Source organism: Pinus tabuliformis, chromosome 4_1 (assembly GCF_031772625.1).
Source record: "Pinus tabuliformis cultivar Carrire ecotype Pingquan chromosome 4_1, CPIR1, whole genome shotgun sequence".
NCBI classification, from domain to species: Eukaryota; Viridiplantae; Streptophyta; class Pinopsida; order Pinales; family Pinaceae; genus Pinus; species Pinus tabuliformis.
In genome coordinates, this window is record NC_142303.1 from 431,334,928 (window position 1) to 431,340,608 (window position 5,681).

The 5,681-nt window shown below is 36.0% G+C and overlaps 1 non-coding gene across 1 annotated transcript; it reads left to right on the forward strand.

Moving 5' to 3' along the window:
- The first annotated feature begins 3,908 nt into the window (after nt 1-3,908).
- On the forward strand, nt 3,909-4,134 carry LOC149176137 (small nucleolar RNA U3). The gene has a single exon (XR_016258953.1). It is a non-coding gene; the product is annotated as a small nucleolar RNA U3 (small nucleolar RNA).
- Nucleotides 4,135-5,681: the final 1,547 nt, after the last annotated feature.

The window sequence follows — 5,681 nt, forward strand, 5'->3', positions numbered from 1 at the left end:
TTGATGCAGATATATTTGATGATTGAATGATGTTGTTGATGGATCTAGTCTGAAAAATTATGAAACGTGGTACCTAGAAGAAAAGAGAATGTTGTAGCCTTCTGTCGGCCGACACCTACGCACTAGTAAACATATCAGCTAGTACAAGAGCTAGGGGGTTGTAGCTCCCTTCTAGTAGAAGCTGGAGAACTAGAGAAGGTTGTAGCTTTATGTAGGTAGAAGCCTGCATACTAGTATAAGACTGCACCAGTACAAAAATTGTAAACATAATTTTCTTATTATTAAAAGAAGAAAGAGACGATTGCATCAGGTGGTTTTCACCCACATTGGGTTTCCACCTTATATCTTGGTGTTCATGAGTGTTGCTTATGTGTGATTCTTTATTCTTCTTTTACTGCATTGTCTAATGAATTCCTGATATACTGGTTAATGTTCAACGCATGATAATTTGGGTAAATCAAAAGATCTCTGCATATACGTTGGTTGCATTAAGTACAATTGCGTATACACGCTAGTTCACTAAGCTGAAGTAGCATATACAAATCAGTTTTGAAAATTAAATTATTGATATGATAATATTGAATCACCCCCCCTGTCAGTATTATTTCCAACACATTAATAGTGAGGGCATCTCTTTTCTTCCTTTTGGGCCTCTTGAAGAACTCTTCCTTGATGAGATTTTTATAGATGGGAACATCTTTGATGGCCTGGAGGAAGGGTATTTTAAAACATAAGTTCTTCAGTTATCCCATATGTTCAACCTATTTTATGGTGTTTTTATTAGGTTGGACCAACCTTTCAAGGTAGGGAGGTATATTGGCTTGAGATCTACTTTATTCCTTCTCTTCTTCAAGATATTCTGATGGAGAAGGTGGGTGAGTATATGGAATTACCTTTCGAGGCCTAAAGTTGATTTCCTAGATTTCTATAACATAGGAAAGATAGGATGTTCCCCCTTATATAACTACTGATCCTAATTGTTGTTTAGGTTTAGGCATCTATTACATCAAGTTCCCTTTTCATATGGGTAAAATCTTACTAAATTTGGTTCTTGGTAAGCCACTTGCCTTGGTGAAGAGGCTACCCTGCTTTGACAACCTTGTAGAGTCGTGTGTTCTTCTAGCAAGTATGCTTCATCTTGGTATTATGATCCAATCCAATATATCTTACCCAATGTATTTGGGATTGAATTATGTGGGGGCCAACTTTTCATTCACCACCAATATGTACAATAGAGGTGGAAAATATGGTTGAAGCAACTCCACATTAAGAATTAGGTGCAAGCCAAGGAAAGAGGGGATACTTAATTCAAAATTATTTTCATCAATTACCTTTTTGATTGTCTAAGTCCCATATTGAAGTTGTATTGGATTCCCATGGGGCTTGAGAGGAACTCTTTCTATAAATGTAACCACGCCTTATCACCGGCATGAAATGTGTGGAACTTGATGTTGGTTATGTCGTTGCCCGTACTTGGCATTTTATTTTTACAATATATCCTGAACCTATTATTCAAGGTAATGGATCTATTTAAAATATCTGGCTACTCTATATGCATCATCCTAAGCATGGGAAGAAGCTGTAGGTGAAGATGTAATCAGAAAAGCTACATTAATAGGGGCAAATGGCTAGAACCCCGAGGATAGCTATAAAGGAATATAGCCAATATATCCATGAAGGGATTTATTATAGTTATGTTGAACATATGGAAGTATTTCATAGAATGTATGTAGATGCATAGAGTTGTACATGTGTAATATATGCACAATCATCATATTGCCCGCTTATATTTATCCATCTTTTTGGGGTGAAAAATAGTCGATGTGGTCAACTTAGTATACATAAGAGACCATAGATTGCACTAGAAGGTACTTAGGAACATGTCATCCCTATCTAAAATAATGGTCCAAGGTAGGTAAAAATGATCCCAAACATAATCAATGAAGAATTTAGCAATGGATTTACTCTTCTCGCATGGTGCCAAATTGGCCATATTGAAGAACCAATCAATGAACATAGATACACAAAACCTGACATGTAATCCGTGGATAATGACTCCAAAAGGCTTGACTAATATAGGGAGAGGAGTGTAAAAACATTGCTTCTTGATGATTTGCTCACTTGAGAGATCGAGTATCTTCTCTTGATATGATTTTGTTTAGGTCTCTATAATCAATAAAAAGTATCCATGTCCTATCCTTCTTCTGCACCAACATAATTGGGCTCCCACAGGGGGATGAGCTTAGTAACACAAAGTATCCATGTCCCATCCTTCTTCTACACTAACGTAATTGGGTTCCTATAAGACAAGAAGCTGAGTTAAATGTGGCCCTTTTGGATGAGCTCATGAATCCAACATTTTGTTTCTTGATTCTCCAAAAGAGAGTGTCTATATATTGGGCCATTAGATAAAGAAGCACTAGGTATTGAGTCAATTGATTTTTTTTATCTAGTAGAGTAGAGGAATTATCACAGGTGAAGCAAAGGTATCTCTATATGAATTTACAATCCTATCCACCTAATTTTGTTTTGTAGAGAGGTCATATGATAAGGCTATGGTGGTCACATTGACTATCTATTCATCTTCTGACTCAACTATGAAGAGGATAAATTTTGCAGTCTACAAGATTACTTTTGGGCACTATTTTTCCAAAGTTAATGAAATTGTAGTAGTTTGAAGTACCTATGTTACCCTATAGAGATGACCTCCCATAGTAACAATGACACTATAGGAGAAAAGAATCATAAACAACATGATGTTTCCACATAAAAAGGTTTTCCTAAAATAACATCACAAACTTCGAGCGGGACAGCATCACACAATACTCATCTTTGATGGGATTAATGTTGTATGACAAAAAATCAAAAAGCCACATCCCCTTTGTTGACAAAAAATAAAAGAACCCGCTTCAATAGATCTGAAACCCTAAATTTTCAAATAATCAAGAACTAAAGGGGAATCAGTCTCTCAAAATTCTCCAAAGCGAGGTAAGATAGAAAAATAAAGTCATAAAAAAAAACAATAAAAAAATTAAGACTCGATAATAACATGAGCTGACCAAACGCCTCCTTAATACTATAAAGAGCCTCAATAACGATAAAAACATCGAAGTACTTCTTCCCTTAGCCATTTAATAGCATTTTCTTCACACACATCATAAGAGCACATTAAAGATTCATTAAAGTGAATTTAAGGTACTCATGCTATCAGGTATTTAAAAATACTAATAAAGATGCATAGAAAACAAAAGGTATTAACTGTAAACTTTTGTGTTATTGAAAAGTCAAGTTTGCATATGAGACTGGGTTGTGATTGAATATCATGGGTATAACCTTGTAGTTTGAGTAGAAGGTTATAGATAACTAAATAAATAGTGATAATTTTCACGAGAATTGGCAAATTCTTTTATATTTCCATTTCTAATACTAATAATAAAAATAAAAATTTAATTTAAAACAAGTGTATATCAATAAACTTTTCCATGCCTACATTCTTCGTATGCGAATACAGTCCATGATGATATATGTTGTATACCATGTCTAAAATGTGGTGGATATTTTTGTTTCTTATAATGCTTCTAACCATATCTATTTAGAACTCACTTCTAATTATATTTAAATCATGTGTTATTCTTATGTGCTGTTAACCTTTTTAGGTACTCTAAGCCGTGTAGCTTATTAATGGGAGTAGTGGAAGAATAAATGTGGGAGGACGAAGCGAATCGATTGACGGAAGACACAAGAATGCAAGTGAAAATAGAATTAGAATGGAAATGGAAGTAAAGAAATGGTTGCAAAATATAGTTTTGCGACGTTCGGAAAGCAAAACAGAAACGTTATTTTCCCACATGCGTTTCGCAAAGGAATGTGAAAGGCGTATATAATAGGCGGAGTGGACATTCATAAGCACGACCTTACTTGAACAGGATCTGTTCTATAGGTTGTACGTCAAAGTCTGCGTAGATTCCTATTCAGACAAGCACAAAAATTCGGAAGATGAACGATGGCTCTCGGGCCAGAGCGCGAATGCTGTGATGGCTGGGGGGTTTCCACTCCCATCCTTCTCCCGATGACCGTCCCGTCTGTGACATTTCAGTTCCACACGGTGAAGGCCTGAGAGCGTTCTGACGGATTCACGGCTAGAACCCCTAGGAATGGGAAAAGATACATTAATGGGGGCTAATGGCTAGAACCCCGAGGATAGCTAAAAAGGAATATGGCCAATAGATCCATGGAGGGATTTATTATAGTTGTGCTAAACATATGGAAGTATTTCATAAAATGTATGTAGATGCATAGAGTTGCACATGTGTAATATATGCACAATCATTATATTGATTGCTTCTATTTATCCATCTATTTGGGGTGAAAAACGATCGATGTGGTCAACTTAGTATACATAAGAGACCATAGATTGGACTAGAAGGTACTTAGGAACATGTCATCACTATATAAAATAATGGTCCAAGGTAGCTAAAAATGAACCTAAACATAATCAATGAAGAGTTTAGCCGTGGATTTAGTTGTGATACTCTTCTTGCATGGTGCCAAATTGGCCATATTCAAGAACTAATCAATGGCCACAAATACACAAAACCTGACATGTAATCCGTGGATAATGACTCCAAAAGGCTTGTCTAATATAGGGAGAGGAGTGTAAAAGCCTTGCTTCTTAATGATTGGCTTAGCGATGTTACAACTAGTGCATAATCCGATACGCTAGCTAGAATCTTGTCATAGCTTTGGCCAACAAAAACACTTATGAAGTAATGTTACTATCTTATCCACACCAAAGTTCACTACCACCCAACTATAATGTGCCTCCCAAATCAACTAGGCATGCTCACTTGATGGAACATAAAGATCACCTAGCTAGTACAAGAGCACATAATTTGTAGAGGTGGGAATCTCAAACATTTTTTCCTACAATTAGTGTCTGACATGTAGTAGTGAAGTTGGTCTCATCCCACAGGAGTTAAGAATTATGGTTGGTTCCACAACCAAGGGTTGACTGAGCTAGTCTATAATGTGGTTGGTGCTACCCTTCTTGCACTTGATGTTCGAGAGGAATTGTTGCAAGTATGTGTACCATTTTTTATGGAGGTCATTAGATAAATCCTCTTATGTTTACATCATTTTGAAGGCATCTGATTAGTTTGGATGGTTGTCTCTTTCCCTAAAATATAATGTTTCTTCCATTGACATGTCTACAAGATGAAGTACATCTCATTTTCATAAGTGGGTATCTACCAACAATATCAGATACTATTTCATTATGATAAGTCAATGTATGTCCTTATTGAGTGAGGAATGTCGAAGGAATCTATCTCAATCTCAAATGGCTAATGCAAGTCTAGCAAAGAGAGGGTTTGCGCAAATCCCATGCAATATTTTATATACTCAAAAGATTTTTGTTGTGACTCAAACTAGGAAAGCTTTTGTTTATGTCCACCTTTGGTCACTTGACCTAAGGGACAACAAATATGAGATAACCTCAACAAAAAACTTCAATATATGTTAGCAAGACGCAAGAAGATATAGAGATATATTAGAGTATTCATCAGGATTGGCCAATCACAAATTACTTGGATCTTGGTTAGGTCCACATGCACCCCATCTTCATCCATGATGTATCCCAAATATTAAATTCTCTACATGCCAAATGAGTATTTCTCAAATAT